Source organism: Panthera leo, chromosome B2, assembly GCF_018350215.1.
Source record: "Panthera leo isolate Ple1 chromosome B2, P.leo_Ple1_pat1.1, whole genome shotgun sequence".
NCBI classification, from domain to species: Eukaryota; Metazoa; Chordata; class Mammalia; order Carnivora; family Felidae; genus Panthera; species Panthera leo.
Window position 1 is genome coordinate 44,249,102 of NC_056683.1, and position 21,927 is coordinate 44,271,028.

At 45.6% G+C, this 21,927-nt stretch overlaps 1 protein-coding gene across 3 annotated transcripts in view; it reads right to left on the minus strand.

The window, feature by feature from the left end:
• PLA2G7 (phospholipase A2 group VII) overlaps positions 1 to 19,761 on the minus strand; it is a 39,573-nt gene extending 19,812 nt beyond the window's left edge. For 2 of the 3 annotated variants that reach the window (XM_042938982.1, XM_042938981.1), the window contains exon 1: positions 19,285 to 19,387. The gene's annotated coding sequence lies outside the window, so the exon portion shown is untranslated. Of the gene's footprint in view, positions 1 to 19,284; positions 19,388 to 19,589 lie in introns of those variants that run through there. The other variant, XM_042938984.1, reaches the window with a different exon arrangement.
• Between the last annotated feature and the right edge of the window lie 2,166 nt (positions 19,762 to 21,927).

Consider the following 21,927-nt stretch of genomic DNA (forward strand, 5'->3'; position numbering starts at 1 on the left):
GTAAATAAACATTAATTTTTTTTTTTTTTAAAAGAGGGTCTCTTATGGTTTGCCTCCCTCTCTGATTATAATTTTTTTTCTTCTCTTCCCTCATGGTCCTCTGTTAAGCTTCTCAATTTCCACATATGAGTGAAAACATATGATAACTGTCTTTCTCGGACTCATTTATTTCATTTAGTGTAAGACCCTCTAGTCCCATCCACGTTGTTGCAAATGGCATGATTTCATTCTTCTTCAGAGGCAAGGATAATTTAACTGACTTGTCCTGATCAAACAGCTAGCAAGGGCTGGAGGCGGGGCTTGAACCCAGACTATCTGAGGCCCTGCTTTTAACCACAACTTTGGGCGGCACCCATTTCTCTTCACCTTAAAATGATAATCTTCTAAAGTTAACGAACACAATGCCTATTTTAATGACGCTAATGTGTTTAGGAACTTCCTGGATTGAAAAGAGGGGTTAATAGGGGTGCCTGGGTGACTCAGTCGGTTAAGGGTCCGACTCTGGCGCAAGTCGTGGTCTCCTGGTTCATGGATTCAAGCCCCACATCAGTCTCTGTGTTGTCGCTTGCTTCGAATCCTTTCTCCCCCTCTCTCTGTCCCTCCCCCCTACAAAAAGGAATAAACATTTTAAAAAAAAATTTTTTTTAACGTTTTTATTTTATTTTTTTTTGAGACAGAGAGAGACAGAGCATGAACGGGGGAGGGTCAGAGAGAGGGAGACACAGAATCTGAAACAGGCTCCAGGCTCTGAGCTGTCAGCACAGAGCCCGACGCGGGGCTCGAATTCACGGACCGCGAGATCATGACCTGAGCCGAAGTCGGCCGCTTAACCGACTGAGCCACCCAGGTGCCCCTAAACATTTTTTTTTTTTAAAAGATGACTTAATAAAGGGCTAGAAACTGTTCTCTAAAGAGAGGAGACTCTGTCTCATCGTTCTTGCCCTAATTCATATTTGGAGCAACATGCTAGAACCCTTGGAGACGGCAGAGTGCTGTGTATGCATCCAGAGAAATAGCTACTGAGTTTCCCAAATAAGCAGCAGATGAAGTCGAACAGAAGTCAGGCGATCCGCTCCCCAGCCTCCACCAACCACCCTTCTGTTATACCGTCACAACTGGGGTTTTCACCAAATGACACCATCCGCAGAAAGTATTTACAGGGGCATGAGCAGAGGGCTTTAGAAAATTCTACCCCTGGTGCTCCAGCCCATGGCTGAGTTAGAGGAGCTTCATTTGGCCATCTGGAAAATCACTGGGGATGAAGATGAGGAAGAAGGAAGGCCACGTGAAACACACAAGGAGATCAACAGAGAGTTTTAGGAACACTGGACTAACCCAAAGAAAGTTAGCTTGCCAACAGCTCTGTGGTACTCATGACAGCTTCCCTGTTAACAACCTCAGGAAGAGTTAGAGACGGCCAGTTGCTGGAAGGGCTTCGCCAGGTCCTCCACGCAGGACTGGGGTGCTCTGCCCCCCCCCCATGTTTCTACCAGACCTGTTCCAACGCCATCACCGTCGGTCCTCAGAGTGAAGCAGGACAGACTGAAGGCCAGGTGAAATGGCACATTAGAGTTCCCACCCTGACCTCATGCTAGCTACAATGGCTCTTGGGGAACCTCAGACTGCTTCCTGAGTCCCACCCAGACCTACTGACTCAGAATTTTTAGAAGGCACGTTGGGGCATCTGCACTTTAGCTCTTGAGGGATCCCGACATAGCCACTCCCAGAATGTAGCATTTGGAAACTGCTGCAGTGGGACGAAAAGAGTACTATTCAGTTAGTATTATTAATTAACTCACTATTTTTTTTATTTAAGTCATCTCCACTCCCCCCATGGGGCTCGAACTCATGACCCCAAGATCAAGAGACACGTGCTCTGCGAACTGAGCCAGCCAGGCGCCCAGAGAGTACTTACTACCTGTTTAGAGGTTTTCACCACCCTCTTATAATGTGCTATCTGAGCTCATCCTCAAGAGAGTAAGCCTCTAAATAATTTAATGATTGGCTGACTCATTCATTCGTTCATTTGTTCATGTACTCATGCATTCAATTTTAAGAGCGCCAATGTGTCAGCCCATGTTTGGGATAAAAATACTTTTTAAATCAATTTTTTTTTTTTAATAGATGTGATTTTTTTTATCCTAAAAATTCCGATGGGGAGAGAGACTTTCAAACAATTGTGGTAAATGCCGTAACAGATTATTTACAAAATGTAGGGGGAATAAAGGTTTAGTGGACATAAAGGAGAAGCAAACTTTAGCACCTGCATTTTTCCTTTTGGGGGAAGAAGGTCAAGGAAACACAGAAAGGCTCCGGCTCCGGCCTGAGGTCACCTAGTCACTGTTTGCGGCCAGGAATGGACGGCGGGTCTTCTTCCTTTGGCCCCCGTGTACCAAGTGATAGAAGGATCCAGATGGGTCCTCCCTGCTTTCCACCCCCCCCCCCCTCCCCGTGCCACAGAATGAACTGCCTTCCCCTGCTGCCTCCTGCTGGTGTGCTTTGTGGGATGAAACGATATGCCAACCCTGTCCCCGGCTGATGGCAAGACAGCTGGGTCCAAAGCAGTGGACAATCGTCACCAAGGTTTCCCTGCAGTCGGGAAAGGAGGCCTTCTCTGGGCCTGGCTCCTCAAGGACACCAGGGAAGAAGGCATTTCCCACCCCAGAGAACAGGGGCTCCTGTGCCGTGGAGCCACTACCAACACAGAAGTCTGCCCCCTTCTGGTAGCATTCTTTTTATTTTTATTTTTTAACTTTTTTATTTACTTTTTTTTTAATGTTTATTTATTATTGAGAGACAGAGAGAGACAGAGCATGAGCATGGGGTGGGGGGCAGAGTTGGGGGGAGGCACAGAACCCGCACCAGGCTCCAGGCTCCAAGCTGTCAGCACAGAGCCCGACGCGGGGCTTGAACTCACGAACTGCGAGATCCTGACTTGAGCCGAAGTCGGATGCTCAACCGACTGAGCCACCCAGGCGCCCCTCTGGCAGCATTCTATACACGTCCTCCTTTGGATACTTTGCAGCCTCCAGTACAATGCTCTGTTTACAGAATTGTTTCACCCTTAGCCTGTGAGCTCCTCCAGGGCAGGGATTGGTCTCATTTACCTCTTTACTACTTACAAAGGGGCCAGTATATAGCAAGTATGAGTAAATACTTCCTTAATGAGGATGAAGAATCCTGTTTTCTTTTTGGTGCGGGCTACCAAGCAGCCCAGAAACACATTCCCAGATGATTTCACACCAGGGGTGACTTCTCAATACACCACAGTGGGTAGGGGTCAATTACTTGGGCTTTAGTGCCTAGAGCCCAACTGCCTGGGTCTGAATCCCAGCCTGGACGCTGGTAGTGTGACCCTCGGCAAACTATGGAATCCCTCTCTGCCTTATTCCCTCATCCGTAAAATGGGGCTGAGGATGATAATAATATTACCCAGGGTTAAGTGATTAACATGCGTAACACAGTGTTTTTGCATGGAGCTAGATGCAAACCTTAGCATACTCGTTTTGCATTCCTAGCACCATGGGTCACTCCCAGGTAGGGAGTTGCTCAATAAGTGTCATCCAAATAAAAGCTAGTGTGCCAATCGAGACCTTGAGATAGAAACAGGAAGTCATGCTTGGTCATCATCCCCTTTGTCCATAGGTGGTTCTGCTGAATAGATCTAGGTTTCATTAAGGGCTCCAATATCTCCCAAACACTGTCATTAGCATCTCCCCTATAATTCTGGGGGAACTTTGTATTCACTGGCCTTCTCCCCCTCTGCAGGCTGCTGGTGCCCCCATAATGCCTGCGCGCCTCTTATGATCTACAACCTGCCTCTCAAGACTTCTCAAATATTCCACCTTTCAGCTCCTCACGTGGCTTCTCGGAGTGACAGCTCCCCAGTCTCACAAGCTGCTAAAAGGTACTGGTGTGTTCATGGGGGCTTTCCTCATCAACTTCCAAAATAACAGCCCTTTCCTTTAGCCAAGCTCTCCCGGAGGCAATCTATCAAAGCCCCTGAAGATTTACTCCCAAGGAAAGAATCATAAGCTATTGGGAAGAAATGCTTTGGGGAAAAAAGGCTTTTCAAAGTCCTGCAAGTCAGATCCTGTGGTCAGTAATCCACTCTGGCTACCCCAGCACCCTCTGGCCTCCAAGCTTCAGACAAGAGCGAGCTGTGCTCTACCATTCGGTACGGCACTGAAGAGACACTCTATAAACTAGGGGACTAAATTGTCCCGAGTATAGTTTGTGATGTAACTTTTGTGTTTGAAGGTGATAGGTAACAGACAATACTTAAGGGGTACAAACAGCTCTGTTCTTGGGATGCAACTTCTCATAATTTAAAAAAAAAAAAAAAAAAGGGAAAATTGGTTTTTTTGAAACCATTCTTTTCTCTCTGTATTTGGGACAGTATCAGCCAGTACTCTCTTAGGAGGTTTAGTAGTGAAACAGGCAATTCTGGGCAATAAGTCCTTTTAAAACTAAACTAGGGAGGGGTGCCTGGGTGGCTCGGTCTGTTGAGTGGCTCACTCTTGATTTCAGCTCAGGTCATGATCCCGGGGCCGTGGACTGGAGCCCCACCTTGGACTCTGTGCTTAGCATGGAGCCCACTTAAAATTCTCTGTCTTCCTCTGACCCTCTCCCCCAGCTCGCGAGCACACTCTCTCGTTCTCTCAAATAAAAGAACAAACAAACTCGTGATGTTATGAAAAAAGCTAAAGAAGTAATAAGATAATAAGAAAGAGGATTTTGATACACATTTTTAAATGCATTTTAATCAGTTTTACATTTTCTTTTTTTTTTATTTTAAGATTTTATTTTTAGGTAATCTCTACACCCAGTGTGGGGCTCGAACTCACAACCCTGAGATCAAGAGCCACATGCTCTACAGACTGAGCCAGCCAGGTGCCCAGTTTTACATTTTCTTAAAACCTGAATGAGAACTCCCTGGCCCAGGAGAAGGACTTGCTGAAGCATGCTTCTGGAAGTCTCTGGCAATGCTCCTGATTAACATATCGTAGGCATCTGAGAAAAGACTTGGAGATTAGTTTTCCAGTGTCTCAACTTGTTGCCTTTGGTTTTGGTTTACGTGACTTTTCGCAGAAACTCTAAAGATAAACAAAGAAGTATGTTCACTGCAACTCGGTTCTCCTGAATCCAAAACCTGATTACTGGTTAAGAAATTTTAAAAAGGATACGAAGTGTAAATGACTATCTTACCTACTTAGGTGAACATGAGCCCCACTCTGGGTAAAATACGAGTCCTGCTTCAGGTGAGCCCCGCTTCTCTCTCTCTCTCTCTCTGCCCCTCCTGGGATTCTCTCTCTGTCCCTCGCTCACTTGCGCCTTCTCTCTCTCTCAAAAAAAAAAAAAAAAAAAAAAAGTGGGCGAAGGAAAAGACAAGCCTATCTTACCGAGGAGATGGGGCAAAACCACATAGTCAATAAAGACCAGAGTTGAAAACCATCGATTTTAAGAGAAAGAACTTTCAGTATGAGCCCTCTTGCTAAGCAGGTAGGTTGATCTAACAGTAAACATAGGGTTGGGTGGTTGGTTTAGGTTTAGGTTTACTAAGAGATGTGAATTCTTCAGTAATGTATTCAACTTGTGATATGCACGCGCCCTCACACTTGCCTTTCATCTTACTCTCCCTGTAGTCTAGTTGGGGATCTTTTGCCGAGATGCCCATGATGGTTTCCCCGAGTGGAGGCACCTGCCCCTCCCCACAGTGCCCACATATTTGTTCCTCCCAAAAGGTGTGTACTTTCCCCCACAATGCACCATGCCACAACAGCCTCTATGCCAGGCCATCCGTTGGCCCATCCTTCCACTCAAGCATTTCCTAAGCACCATCACTGTGCCCGGTCTTGAGAGCTAAATGGATGGCTGGCACCTATACGCCAAACCCTGTGATATATAGATATAGATATAGATATAGATATAGATATAGATATATAGATAGATATAGATAGATCTATATCTAGATAGATCTATATCTATATCTATAGATATCTATATCTAGATCTATAGATCTAGATAGATCTATCTATATATATCTAGATCTATAGATCTAGATATAGATATCTATAGATATAGATAGATCTATCTAGATCTATAGATATAGATCTATCTAGATCTAGATAGATCTATAGATCTAGATAGATAGATATAGATATAGATCTATCTAGATCTATCTATAGATATATCTATAGATATAGATCTATCTAGATCTATCTATAGATATATCTATAGATATAGATCTATCTAGATCTATAGATATCTATATCTATATCTATAGATCTATATCTATATCTATATCTATATCTATATCTATCTATATATATAAGCACGCCAAACCCTATGAAGGGAAATTGTGTGGCAAGGGCTCCAAAGCTAGGAGAAAATTTCAGTTTTGATAAATCTATTTATTATATTTCAATCAAAAAGTCTATAAACGAATTATTCTAAATTAATATATGCACAGGTTTTACGTGTGATTTTTGGCTTAGGATAGTCTTCATCTTGCATTACAGGTAGAGGACGGGGACGCTGTAGTATATTTGCAACACCTGTAGCTTCTAAAGGTCTTAACCCTGCTTTGGCTAAATGCAGAGGAGGCACAGAGAGAGTCAAGGATTTATTAAAATGCAATTTGGAGTATGAGATGTTTTGATAAAAGTGGGTTCGGTGCGGACACCAAGGAGGATGGTCAATTTCAGGGGGTGGGCATGCCGGGAGGTGTGGAAAGCCCTAGAAGAGGAGGTCACGCTGGAGCTGAGGCTCCCAAGAGGAGGACGCCTTAGCGGACTGGCCTGGGTTGATGAGGAGACGGAAGGCATGCCCCAGAGGAGGCTGTAAGTGAAGGCACTGTGGGGATGCAGCCTGGGAATAGGTGAGGCGTAGAGGATGCTAGGAGACTGGAGGCAAGGGCAGGGGCCAGAGCACAGAGACCCTTACAACAGTGCATCTCAGGGGGGACTTCTGTCCTACACGTAGTGATACTTCTCGCTGCACCCAGCAGTGAGGGCCTTTCAACCAGCAGGTGACCAATGAAGATGTGCTGAATTAACACAGGAATGACTTGGGCAGTGCACAGTGCTGTCTGTGGGTGTCCTTAGCCCAGTGATGTGTGTATGCATGTGCACGTGTGTGTGTTTGGGGTTTACAGGGGATGTAAAGTGCAGGGCTCTGGGGCCTCAGCACAGCCACTGAGCACAGCTGTGTCCCCAGGACACAGTTCAGTCTACGACTCGTGTCCCCATGATGTCACGGCCGCCCCTTGACCCTTTAGCTCATTTCTTCCTGCTAGGTGAAAATTGTGGCTCCCTTAAATGATGCACTCTCCTTCTCCCTGCCCTCCTGTTCTCTACAACGGGAGATGTGAAAGCTTCCCCAAGGAAAACGGAAACCCCAGGAGGACACTCCCTCCGGAGCCTTTCTCTCCGCCTTCGATTCAATTCCAGACCACGGCTCACCGCCCCCCCGCGCTGTCCCAGGCTGTGGCCCCACACCTCCTCATCAAGGGGATCTGAGCTCCTTAACGGTAACATCCGCTCCCCCAGTGCCTCCTCAGCACCCCAAAACCATGCTCACTCTATCCCATTACGTTGCAGTTAATTCGTGTGTCACTTTGTCACATTTAAAAATCGTGTCCTTTTTCTTACCCCAAATAGACTGAAGCTGCTCCTGAAAAAGGTCCAGTATCCTTCACCTTTTCAAATTTCACCGTTTTATGGACCTTCACAATACATTCTTTTGGTTTCTAGTCCATTTCTCTAGCTTTATTTCTTACATGAGCTGTTTTGTTGCTTCATGTGATTTTATTATAAGCAACTACCAATCCTCTCTGGAGGTATTACCCATTTTAGATCAATATGACCAAACAGTTCCCAGTTCCCATATTATTAAAATGAAAAGCGCCAAAAAAAAAAAAAGAAAAAAAGAAAAAGAAAAGAAAAGTGCTTCTGCTTTTCTGAACAAAGGGCTACTGTCACCGGCGACAAGTCCCTGGCTTTCTCAAACACTGGCTTCTTTTATCTTCTGATGGCCATTGAGATGTCTGAGAAGAGGACTAGGGAGGCCTCTGAATCCAAACAGAGGGATAATTCATAAGAAGTCTGTTAGCTGTCATGGTTCCCCTTCCACAGAAAAGTACCTTTTTCCCAACTGCGGGCTTTGAGTTAGCTAGAAATGTATTTACCTCTGAAAACGAGGGCCCTGAACAGTCTAATATTGACTTTGGACATTTACAACTGGAGAATCCAAGGCGACAGTGCTAAAACGTTTGATCCTGCAACCTTACTAATCATAATGTTTGAGGATTCGTTACTAACGGCGCCAGCCAATACGAAATCTTCATTGAGAAAGATGTACCCGGCCAGGCAGAGCAGTAACTGGTAAGCCAAAGGCTGGAGAACACAGGATTTACCTTTTTCTTTAACACTGTGAAATTTACCAAAGCAAAGTCAGCAGTTCTAGCGGGAGTATAAATAGGTACTCTGACTTTTGGAAGGCGATTTGGCAAGCTTTAAGTTGTCCATATCCTTGGACCTTTTCACTTCATTCCTGAGATCAGCACACACGAAAAAAATCTTATTCACAGGGAAGGAAAAGCCTAAAAATATAATGCACTATGGTGTTCATTCCAATTCCATTTATGAGAGCCAACCCGCACATATACACATGGAAACCCTACGGATTTCAAGCAATATGAGAATATCATCAATGGGATTTTATTCAGTTACTAACAACATATTTACAAAACAATTCATTATGACTTAGGAAACTCTTTACAATGCAATTTTGATTGAAAAAAAATAAAACGATGCTGTGTAAAAATTCACACTAAAAAGACTATTGATATAATAAGGGTGATAGAATTATGTGATTTTCCCATGAAGTTTCATATTTTCTTTTACAATAAAACATAATGCTTTATTGTTGACAATTTAATCTTTTTCTAAAGTTGATTTGTTTATTTTGGAGAAAGAGAGGGAGAGAGAGAGTGAGTGAGCAAGTGAGACAGGGGCAGAGAGAGAGGAAGAGAGAGAGAATCCCAGGCAGGCTCCGAGACGCCAGCCCAGAGCCCAACGGGGGCTTGAACTCACGAACGGCGAGGTCATGACCTGAGCTGAAATCAAAGGTCGGACGCTTAACCAACTGAGCCATCAGGGTGCCCCCTAACAAATAATTTTAAAAGAATATTTAGTAGAGTTGGTATGACCATGAAAAGTGTTTACGTTTAATATTAAGTAAACTGTTTTGTGGAGAATAAAAAGGATTACCCACAATCTCAGATACATAAAAGAGGAAGAAGGAGTGCGGGTGGGGTGGGGGGGGGGTGGGGAGGACGGCGGGACAACAAGAAGAAGACCCAAAATCAATAAAAGAAATAACAAACATTTACAAAGTTTACCTTCTTGGAAGAGTTTTGTATAGGTAAAAACTGAAGGTAATTTTCTATCCTTTCTACTTTTCTCTTGGCCCATATCTTAAATCAATGAGAACATTTACTTTAAAAAAATCACTACTTTTTTAAAATAATAAAACCCGAGAAGCATTTTCTTCAATTTTGACGCCCTGACCATGACATAAAATGCCATGCTGATAGATCAAGAAGACCCTTTAAAGAGAGCTCAAAGAACATATTCTTTCTAAATCCATCTAAAAGTTAATACCTTCTTGGGGCGCCTGGCTGGCTCAATTGGTTGAGCATGCCTCTTGATCTCAGGGTCATGACTCCAAGCCCCACGGTAGATACGGAGATTACTTAACAACAACAACAAAAAAGTTGATACTGTCTTTTCTTCTGTATTTCCTTCCGTCTGTCCCTCAAGCCACAGTCCCCTACTTGTCCTTTTAATCTCAGCTGAGATCTCTATATAATGCCATGACCTCTGCTAACCCTCTGTTCCCCTATCGGTCACTAGTAAACTCCTATCAGGCATCATTTCCCTTTTTGAAACAAAAGACAAACCAAAATAGTAAGCAAGATGTCCACTCTTGAGTCCAGGATTTATGTCAAGAGCTGATAGGTAAACCTGTGTAAATCCCAATCCTGGTGAGAGATTAGGGCATGGGCCTTAACTCTACTGTTCTTGGTAAAGAGAAAAGAAATGGTTCTTTCACAAGTGCCAGTACTCTGTTCCTCAGATTCTTTCTGATGAACTTCTGGAATGGGGGTATAAGGCAGACAGAATAGCGACACTCCTCAAATTCCACATCTTAATCCCCAGAACACGTAAATATGTTTTCACGTGGCGAAAGGGAATCACGGTTACATATGGAATTAAGGTGGCTAATCCGTTGACTTTAAAATAGATTATCCTGGGGGTGCCTGGGTGGCTCAGTCGGCTAAGCGTCCGACTTCGGTTCAGGTCATGATCTTACTGTTCACGGGTTCAAGCCCCGCGTCGGGCTCCGTGTTGACAGCTCGGAGCCTGGAGCCTACTTCAGGTTTGTGTCTCCCTCTCTCTCTGCCTCTCCCCTGCTCACATTCTGTCTCTCTCACAAAAATAAATAAACATGAAAAAAATAGATTATTCTGGGGACGCCTGGGTGGCTCAGTCGGTTGAGCGTCCAACTTCGGCTCAGGTCATGATCTTGCGGTTTGTGACTTCGAGCCCCGCGTCGGGCTCTGTGCTGACAGCTCGGAGCCTGGAGCCTGCTTCAGATTCTGTGTCTCCTCCTCTCTCTGCCCCTCCCATGCTCATGCTCTGTCTCTCTTTGTCTCTCAATAATAAATAAATGTTAAGAAAAAAAAATTAAAAAAAATAGATTATTCTGGATTATCCAGGTGGGCCCAATGTAATCATGTGTCTTTAAAAGTGAAGAAGGGGGCGCCTGGGTGGCTCAGTCGGTTAAGTGGCCGACTTCGGCTCAGGTCATGATCTCATGGTCAGTGAACTCAAGCCCCGCGTCGGGCTCTGTGCTGACAGCTCAGAGCCTGGAGCCTGTTTCAGATTCTGTGTCTCCCTCTCTCTGACCCTCCCCCATTCATGCTCTGTCTCTCTCTGTCTCAAAAATAAACGTTAAAAAAATAATAATAAAAAAATAAAAGTGAAGAAGGAAGGTGGCCAAAGAGGGCTTTGTGTCTCGAGACCAGGCACCATGCTGTGCGGTCCTTGGGTGCAAGCCAAGAACCCTGGGTTCAACACAGCGAAGTCCCCAGTCCGTGGCAGTCCCTCGAGGCTCTCCGAGTGCCTCTGTGGATGCCTGAGACACACACGCAGGGTGACCACCGCAGTGGGTGTGGATGCATCCGACAAGATGATGAGCCAAATCCTAGTGGTGCTCCTGGTTTGTGGCTCCCTCAGTCCCATCCCCAACGAGCAGCAGCGTCTGTCTGAGGTGGCCAGAGACTGCCGATGCCAAATGAGCAGGTCAGTTGGGGGGGCCAGGTCCAACGGAAGAACCGGTAGGACTGGGCCTCCTTGGGCTTTGCTGATGGTTGTCATCATTGCCATTATTAACACTGCTCAGTTTATGAACTCACGGCATAACTGGGGCTATACGTTTCCTTCATCATATTTGAAGAGCTGACACCCCGTGGCCCCGTGACATGTGTACAAGTCCTATCCCCGGCCATAGTTGAACACTTCTCAGCGTCCACCACCCACTGCCATCTCCCGTTGCCCGTGAATGCCAAAAAGACCTTGGGCACTTTATGGGGCACCTGGCTGGCTCAATCGGTAGAGCTTGATCTCGGGATTGTGAGTTTGAGCCCCACACCGGGTGTAGATTACTAATAAATAACTAAGTAAGTAAATAAATAAAATAAAATAAAATAAAATAAAATTAAATTAAATTAAATTAAATTAAATTAAATTAAAAAAGAAAGATGCTGAGCACTTTCTAGAAACTGTGTCTCAGGGCATTCTTTCTGGTATTCCCAGGAAGCATCTACCTACACAGCCAGATGAATGGGTAGCATGTGCCTCTAAGAACTCTTGTGATTCTTCAGTGGGAAAGCAAATATGCTGTAATGGGAATTTCGGTATTATCTCCTTTGAAAGACTAGATGTTAGACAAGTACAAATTAACCATCTGGCCTGTGGGGCGTTTCCAGTACAGCTGGTATGGCTTTGCTAGACATATTTAATCAGCTGGGAATAGTTAATCTCGAAATACTTCATCTCTTTGACTTCCCAGTTTATCTTTAAGAGAATAAGACGGCGTTTGGGATCTGAAAAAATAAATAAATAAAAGTGGAACAGGCGGGAAGAAGAGGAAGTCAGTGTGATGAGATGTGAGAAGAACTTAACCCACAACTGGTGGCTTTGAAGATGGAGGAAGGGAGTCATGAGACAAGGAATACGGGCAGCGTCTAGAGTCTGGAAAAGGTAAGGAGACGAATTCTCCCCTAGAGCCTCCAGGAAGGAATGAAACCCTAAAGACACCTTGAGGTTAGCCCAGGGAAGTCGTGTTAGACTTCCGACCGATGGAACATTAAGGTAATAAAGTTGGGTTGCTTTAAACCAATAAATTTGTGATAAATCATTACAGCAGCAATAGAAAACTCACAGAGCACATAAAGCTACAGAATGAAAGCAGAGAACAAATATAGGCTGATTCACTTTCAACCAAAGTTAAAAAATAAAAAGTGCTTTAAATATCTCAAAATTGACCCAATATCAGACTGAATGATTGAAGAAGATAAAATCTGCTTTGGATCTTTTACAATAGGATGAAGGCAGGAGACTGTCAATTTTCCAGCCCTGATTTCTAAGCAATCTAGTACTTTTTTTTTTTATGTTTATTTATTTTTGAGAGAGAGAGAGACACACACACACAGCACCAGTGCGGGAGGGGCAGAGAGAGGGAGAGAGAGAGAGAGAGAGAGAGACAGAATCCGTACTAGACTCCAGGCTCTGAGCTATCAGCACAGAGCCTGACACAGGGCTCAAACTTAAGGACTGCAAGATCATGACCTGAGCCGGAATGAGATACTCCACACTCACAGCGTGGAGCCTGCTAGGAATTCTCTCCCTCCCTCCCTCTCTCTGCCCCTCCCCCACTCACTCTCTCCAAATAAATAATAAATAAACTTTTGAAAAATATAGGGGGAGGGGCGCCTGGGTGGCTCAGTCAGTTAAGCGTCCAACTTTGGCTCAGGTCATGATCTCAATGCCCATGGGTTCAAGCCCCACTTTGGGCATTGTGCTGACAGCTCTGAGCCTGGAGCCTGCTTCAGATTCTGTCTCTCTCTCTCTCTCTCTCTGCCCCTCCCCCACTCATGCTCGGTCTCTCCCCATCTCTTAAAAATGAATAAACATTAAAAAAAAATTTTTTTTTTTAATATATAGGGGGTGCCTGAATGGCGTAGTCAGTTAAGCATCTGACTTCAGCTCAGGTCATGATCTCATGGTTCATGGGTTGGAGCCTGTGTTGGGGTTGAACCATATATATATATGGTCCAAAAGGTCAGTAATGCTGTGGTTGAGAACCCTGGTCTAAAGGCAGACTGGAGAAACTATATCCTTATTTAATAAGGAAGATATTTCTTTCATTCTGAAACCGGCTAGAGGAAGGTGGATGCCTCATCAACACAAGGAAGAACTTTTTAATGATCAGGTTGTTTGTGACGTATACCTTACAGTGTGGAGAGAGTCCTCTGTCATGAGAAGGGTTCAAGCATTGCTAACTGGCCCTCTGCCAGGGACACTGGAAAAGGGATCGATGCATTGTTCTGGCTGGACTCCGAGGTTCCATCTTTTTCTAAGATATAGGACTCCTTTTAAAAGCATCAGCAAAAGGGCATCTGGGTGGCTCAGTCGGTTAAGCATCTGACGTCGGCTCAGGTCATGATCTTGGGGTTTGTCAGCTCGAGCCCTGCGTCGGGCTCTGTGTTGACAGCTCAGAGCCTGGAGCCTGCTTCAGATCCTGTGTCCCCTCTCTCTGTGGCCCTCCCCTGCTCACACTCTATCTCTCAAAAATAAATAAACATTAGAAAAATGTTTTAAAAAACTTAAAAATAATAAAAATAAAAATAAAAGTGTCAGTAAAAAGTTCTTGCCTCAGACTTGCTAGTACTGAAACTCAAAAAGAAAAAAGATAGTACCTAATCCATTAATATCATTTTTGCTCTGCCGTTTTAGCTAAGGGAATCAACACTTCATCTGGACATTGTCTCAAATGAATGCAGGACTCTCAAGGGACTTCTGCAAAGTCTCTAAAGCCTCTTATCTTGGGCACAGCAGACACAACTCTTGTGTAATCCTTTCACAACCCAAGAAAAACGATAGATTCCAAAAAGCAAGATAAGAGGCAGTTCCCTATTGTGCGAGTAATTTAATAAAACACACGCTCATAAGCGTAAGCACTGAACAGCTGCAAACAAAACGCGATGACCTGATTCTACTCACACGTTGAAAATGTGCACTCACCTGCATCTGGTTTCCAAACGTTTGGTGCCCTACATGGCTTCCAGGCCACAAATATTAACAGTTACCTAAGGTCGCTGGACAGTTTGCGGCCGCGCTGGAAGCATATCGGTATATTCCACACCGGTTAAACCCCACCTCACTGAACTGGTCAGGTTTTGAGGACTTCAACAAATGACAGTCTATGCAGCAGGACGATCGCTGAACAATAACCAGACTGATAAGGGAACAAGGCAACAAATCAAAAGAAGAGCTGTTCAAGGCACCAGGGATGTTTACTCTGGGGGAGACACAGATGGCACATGGCCGCCACAGTTCCATGGAAAGAGGACATGTTGTATATACTCCCAGACTGGAGAACTCTGTATCAGCAGCCTTTCAACAGTTACCATGTTCAATCAGAGGAGCAATGTAAATGCAGGTCTGGGGACTCCTAGCAAAGACACTGAAAAGGGGACTCTTGCATTGGCTAGAGGTAGAAATGGGATGCACAGGCTGGGCTAGGTAACCCTAAACCTGAGGTTTAAGATCAGACGTCTGCAAGGGCCAGCCAGGTAACTCAGATGAGCTAAACGGGACGTGCGTGAAAGAAAAAAACAGTGGTGGGGACAGGGGCAAACAAGACCAGCTGAAAAGGAACACCACCACCCTGTTCCAGTTGATTGCTGTTATGTAAGGTTGATAGCTCCATGGTACTAGATTTTCTTCTTTCCAAGAAAAGCTGGGAAACCGTATTTGTATGTACAATCTACTGACTCTATTGATTTTTAAAGGATAGCGGCTAATTCAACATTTCAAAACATTACAGAAGTCAAAGAGAATAATTAGTCGTCTCTAGGAGAAACTATAATCTCTCCCTCAAAGATGCCCCCATTACTCCCAACCCCAAGGGGAGATACAGATCCCACAATTATTGTCATATTTTATCTGCAGTTTGAATCACCAGACTGGCCACTTCAAGCTAAAATCAGATGCCCCAGCCAATAAATAATTCATGGGGTCTGGGGCGCCTGGGTGGCTCAGTCGGTTGAGTGTCCGACTTCGGCTCAGGTCATGATCTCCCGGTTTGTGAGTGCAAGCCCCACGTCCGGCTCTGTGCTGACAGCTCGGAGCCTGGAGCCTGCTTCCGATTCTGTGTCTCCCTCTCTCTCTGCCCCTCTCCTGCTCGTGCTCTGTCTCTCTCTCTCTCAAAAATAAATAGACATTAAAAAAATAATTAATGGGGTCTGGCAAATGAAGATAAATGACAGCCCATTCCCAGAGCAGAATCCCCCACTGCACACAGTGTAAATGAGGAAGGACTTCTATTTCCTTGTAAACAGATACATCTCCTCTTAGTATGTTGCATGTCAAAAAGAGGCAGGAAAGAGAAATAGGGTTGCCTCATTGTGGCAGTTAGTTGTCCCGTCCCTGAGACGGTCATCCCTACCCCAGTTGGTAAACAACTTTGAAACTCCTCCCTGGCCCTCTAATATTTAGTCAGTGATCAATCAGGGAAAGTTCAAGAGTCCCCTCTGAGAGAGAATGCTTCACTAAGGGAAGCAACTCTTATTCAACTCTGGGTCACAGCCCTCTCCAGAAATTCTGCGGCCACGAATAGACTTTCAATTATCAACAGACCTTTGCACTCAGATCTCTGCATACAGCCCTATCCAGGACAAAAGGAAATCTCCTAACTTCCTTGTGAACTGTTTTCAGATTCAAATACTCTGTTTTGAACTTTACCCGATCACATTCGACTCCTCACAGTAAGTCAGTTATTACGCCAGCATCCTTTTACTCCACTCTGAGATGGCGCGTTTAATTGGTAACTCTTAGTTGAGATATTCCAATCTTCTGAGCAGATCAAAGTATTTTTTATGTGCAATACACATAATTTATTGTAACGGATAAAGTAAGTGAAAAGAATGAAATCTATGGTAAACTTTTTGAAAACGAAGCACAGAAAATTCCAAGTAACGCGGCATTAGCAAATAATGCCGGTAATGAAGTCTTACCTCACCCTTAAGAGCATAATCAATCGCTAGCTTATTTATTTTTACAAGCTAAGTGGACCAGACGTAGCAATGGCATCCCCACCAAGTAGAAGGGAAGTTTGAGACAAAAACATTAAGGAACTTCCTACTCTGCTTCCCCAAACAGCTTCTGCCCACCTACGGCTACCATCATCTTCCAGGTCACCATAAAAAGCCTGGGGCTAGTCTCCTTCTTGCCCTTCTTTCCCTGCAACCCATTCTTCACAAGGCACCGAGAGTAACTTCTGAGGAAACGTTAAGTCTATTATGGCACGCCCCTGCTTTTGGTTTACCACTGCCCTTGAAGTCCAGACAGTGTACCGGAGCCCAAGAGGCTCTGCATGACCTGGCCCCTGGCCCTCATCCTGACTCTCTTCCCTCACCCTGTTCCAACCTTCGCTCTCTTCCCTCACCCTGTTCCAGCCACGCTGCCCTCCGACTATGTCTGGAACACACTGAGCTCTCGTGGTCAGAGCTGTGTGATTGCGGTTCCTTCACCAGAACAATCTGTCAATGTTCTGGGAGCTCATCTCAAGGCCATCTCTCAGAAAGATCTCTCCTTAAAACCCAATCTAAGAAGCTGGGCCTCTCCCACCATCTCTGTCTCTGTCTCTCTCTCTCTGTCTTCCTCCCTCCTTCTTTCTCTCTTTCTCTCACACACACACTCATCACAGTACTCTACCACAGCACTCTGTTGCCTTTGCTTTAAAACACCTAGTGGTATCTGAATTTACCTTGCTCATCCCTCGATTCTAGAAGGTGAACTCCTTAAGAACAGAGACCACATCTGTCTTATTCACTGCTCTATACTCAGTGCCAGGCACACAGTAGGTGCTCAATAAATATTTCTTGACGTCAATGAAGGAATGCACAAACTTGTATGAGGAATCAACTAGCCCATTGAATCCAATCAGTATTGATTCTTACAGCTGATTTTTTTCTTTCTCAACTAAGTTTCTTTTTTAAAAAAAACGACAAGCCCATATATATCAGACTGTTTCGATTAGTGTGTTATGAGTCATACCTGTAAAATGCAGCAAAGTGACAGTGAAGGTACATAATAAGTGCCTGGCTTCATAGAGAGAGGCGGTAAGACTCTGCTGCCCGTCCCTTCAAAACACAAAGGTTCCTCAGAATTCTGGTACAATGCAGTTTTAGAACCAGACATTCCCCTTCAAATGTCCTTCACTCAATGCTTTCTCTTCAATGCTTCACTTTAATGTAAATTTCTCAATACCTCCAGAGGTCAGTCTAGCCAATAACCATGGATCTTGGGGGGAAAAAAAAGGTTCATCAACCTTCAGATGAATCAAAGTATAAATAACCTGATGATCACCTTCCTTTCCAGGAAATAATCCGTTTTCTGGGGTGTCACTGAAAGGAATACAGATTCCTAAGCTCCGGTGACATTCCCAAGGGTTCCACTCGTGTTGCTCAGGTACCTAGTCAGCACTTGTCTCAATGCTCTACCAGGAGACTCTCAAACAGTATGGTAAAACCTAACTGGGTAGGGAAGGCGTATTCCTCACTACTGAAGTTCAAAGGGCACAGACATACAATGGACAGGAAATGAGGAACCAGCTGTCCAGGGCTCTCTTTACAGGAAAGCCTTGGGGTGCTGGGCAAACCTCTTCGACACCTCGGAAAGGATTCCTCAACTGTAAAATGAGTGGCTGAACCAGATTAATATCCCTCACAATTCATAGTGTCCGCCTTGAGTACAAAGGGTCCCGTTCAACGAAGAGCATCACCATGCCGTCCACGGCGGCAACCCCTGCCCGAATGTCTGGGGAAGGGAGAGAACCTACAGTGCCCACACGCAATGAGTGGACGCTGGGAAATCCAAGGAGGTAGGTTCTCACCAGCTTCTAGGGGACCACCAGAATTCCCTCCCTGAGGAGATCTGTGGGGTGCTAGCAGCTCACCAGTCCCTTGTGGTGGCCAAAACTTAATGCCCTGGTCTCTTGAGTTCAAGGGGAGCCCAAGATTTGGTCCTGAGCCTTTTGGGATTGTCAACACTTTAAGGGATACGCTTTCCAGCTCCTACTCCCATACCAGTCTCCCAGCTCAGGATTCTCTCTTGGGTCGAAGGTAATTTGCACAAGTCTGATTTGTTCACACAAATCTCTCCCAAACCTGAGCTCACATGTCCTTCAAAAATGGTGAGCTCCCCTTTATGAACCCTACACACCTCTCCCTCCTCCTGCCTCATCACCTCTGCAGCAACCGCAAGAACCAAAGACCTGAATGAAAGCCTGACCTTTTCGTTCTCTGGGGCTAGAACCTTCTACCAGAAGCTCCAGAGTATGATGGGAGGAGAATGCTCTCTGCTGTGTGTGACTTTTGTGTGACTTTTTACAAGCAAGCTTCCCCTTTACTCTGGGTAGAGCCGGGGTGATGGTGTCTGAAGGGGTGGGGGGGGGGGGGGGGGGGGGAGGCGTGGGACCCGCGGAGCCTGTGAGCAAAGCAGAGGTAGTGCTTTTTATTACCCTAGTGGTACGGCAGCTACTCGGAACTGGGCTCTGGAAAACGCCACACTCCCCAAAGAGTCCGTTTTGTCCCAGCACAGGAGACTTAGAGATAAGAAACCTCCCCGTGTCCCCTGATTCCCTCTGGGCACCGAATTCTTAGGTTAGGAGGGTTGCCTCCTCGGTGGGGGGGGGGAACAGGCGTGGGAGAACTGGGCTCCAATTCCGTGACCCTCCCCGCAAAGATCCCAGCGCGCTGTCGCCAGGCGGCAGGGACGGCGAGCCGACCCCGGGCAGGACGCGGCGCGGCTCCCCACCTTCCCCCCACCCTCCCGACGCCCGTGGCCGTGGCCGCTCCGGGATCGCCGGCCTCCCACGCCGGGGCCGCGAGGGTCCGGTCCGAGCCCGGCGCGCCCCGCGTTCGCTCCTCACCCGGGCGCTGCAGTGAGCTGCTCGTCTGAACCAGGAGCCCTGGACTGCTCCTCGCCGCCAGCGCTGCAGTTCCCCCGGGGCGCGCGGCGGGCGGGTGGGCTGCGCGCAGGTTTTGCCCTCGGTCCGCCCCTGTGGGGGGTGGGGAGGGACGGGGCGGAGCGTGTGGCCGCCGGCCTCCCATAGGCAGACGCGCGTGGGAAGCCAGCGCGCTCGGGCGCACCCAGCACCCTCCCCGCGGCCCAGGGGTCCCGCACCCCGCACCCGCTGGATAACGCAACACGCCCCAGGGATGGACCCAAACATGCCTCGGGTGGGTGCTGTGCCGCCCAATTTCTGTACCCAGACTCCGGCCTGATCAGATCCGCTCCCTGCTGCACTCCGCATCCAGCCAACCTTGTCTGTCCTGCTCACTTTCCAGGCACTCTGCTTCCATCTGTAATCCCAAATAGCCTGCGCCTTCCTCATTTCCCGACCCTTGTGCGTTCGACTCCGACTCAGACACACGTGGGCTGCGCTCAGGTTTGGAAAGCCTGCCACCGTGTCGGTTTCATTTCTGCGTGGAGATGCGGGGGAGGGCCATCAGAAGAGCATTTATGACGGGAAACGTAAGAAGGGCCAATCTCGTAGCTCAATTAACGCAATTATTTGGGGTTTAGCTGACATTTCCTCCGTTTCCCAATGCCTTCTCCTCAATCTGCTTTCTAATGAAAACATACTCATTTAAAACTTCATTTAGAGACTCAGGGAAAATAGTTTGAAATTCCTGCGTGGCGTTATTAAAGTTCTGTACGTTTAAAATAGTGATTTTTGGTTTTGGGTGAGGTGATGGAATGACTCTGGGCACGGTTTTGTTTTGTTTTGTTTTGTTTTTTCCCTTAAATCCCTTCTGCTTCTCAGTTTCCTCACCAGTAAAATGGAGATAATCAAAACACATCAGTCGACGGCCCCTTGGAAGAATGAAATGCCTGTGCATGTGAAATGCAAGGACAGAGCAGTCATCTGGGAAACAGTCACACTGTTATCTCATATCAGTATCTTTAAAGAAGCAGGCACTTATTTAAACCTAACAGTAGATGAAAATTTAAATAAAACTTGATCAGCTTAACGACATTTTCCTGTACTTCCTGGGCTGACCTCCTGTGAAGCAAACTGTCCCAGAATATTCATGGAAAAGGGTACATGTGCCCTAGGTAAGAGATCTCTAAGGACCTCAAGACCTGATGAAGAAGCTGGAAATTCAGCATCACACCTAAAAATGTGGTGGGCTTTGAAAGCGGGTCTGGAAGGCAAGTATGAAATATTGTATTTGTTTCTTTCAGTGCCAGCCAGCTCTATGCTTTTCCCATCATAATAAGATCAGATTCTCTGATGGGATGACAGTGGTTGGCATTTTATAGGTTAGTGCCCTGAGAAAATATCCAGTGTAGGGTTGCCAGATTTAGCAAAAAAACAAAAAACAAAAAATAAAAACAAGATACCCAGTTAAAAGGAATTTCAGATAAACAACAAAAGCTAAAAAGCTTTATATATATGTATAAGTAGGTTCCATGGGACTTGGAAACAAATGAGCAGAGAAAGGGAATCCCAAGACGACAGCTAGGCCTAGCCTGGAAGCCAACCCATCCTGATGAAAATAATAAGCTAGAGGAGAAAATGGGATTCAATAAAACTGAAGATATGATTGGGAACTTGGAAACCCCTGAAGCTCTTAGCTGGTGACAGAATGCAAAAAAAAAAAAAAAAAAAAAAAAAAAAAAAAAAATTAAAAGATTGTGGGGGGAATAAGCTTAGAAATTCCCTGGCTTACACCAATGGGTTACCAAGGCATAAATAAATACAAAGCCATAGGATGCCCACACACTGAACTCACAAGATTTGGCGAATAAGGATAGAGAAAGGGGGCTTAAGCCCCCAGAATGGGGGGGGGGGAGGTGAAGAGCCCCCAGGATAGAGAGGGAGGGGCAAAGGCCCCAAAATAAGGGCACAAAGGTGAAATAAACAAGATTAGGTATTCAGGGTGGAAGCACCCCCCCCCCCCAATTTAGTACTATAGCATCAGGAAGATGCTATCTTAGTACTTAGATATTAGTACTATCTTCACAGGAAGAAAGGACCAAGTTAGGTAAACAGGTAAATTGGGCTATAGACCACTGTGCTGCAGGTAAAGCAGCCCAGAGCAGAGATAATTAACAAAAGAAAAGGTGCCTTGTTAATTCTGAGGTCATGTGTCCTACCTGTCCCATCCCCTAGGCTAGCTAAGATAAACAAGGGGGGTGCCTCATGTCTTCTGTAAACAACCTTCTACCCGACTGCCCAGTGTCAGGATTTTGCTTTGTATTAACCCAAACCCCTAACCCCGAATATCTTCAAGACCTCTTCCCTCACATCCACAAGTTAATGTTCACAGATTCATTGTCTCTTTGTGCACACCCATCACCATGTTTGTAAGCCTTCTGATCCTAATAAAAATGGGGCAAGTACCCTTATTTGAGGCTCTTGTCTTTTCCTGGACGTTAGCCATCTCTTGCTTTTCATCCTGCATCCTGCTCTTTTGCTGGCCAAAAGAGAACTTTAGACTTAGAGTCTATGACAAAAAAGAAATTAATTAAATTTAAAAATTTAAAAATTATCCTTTGGATAAAT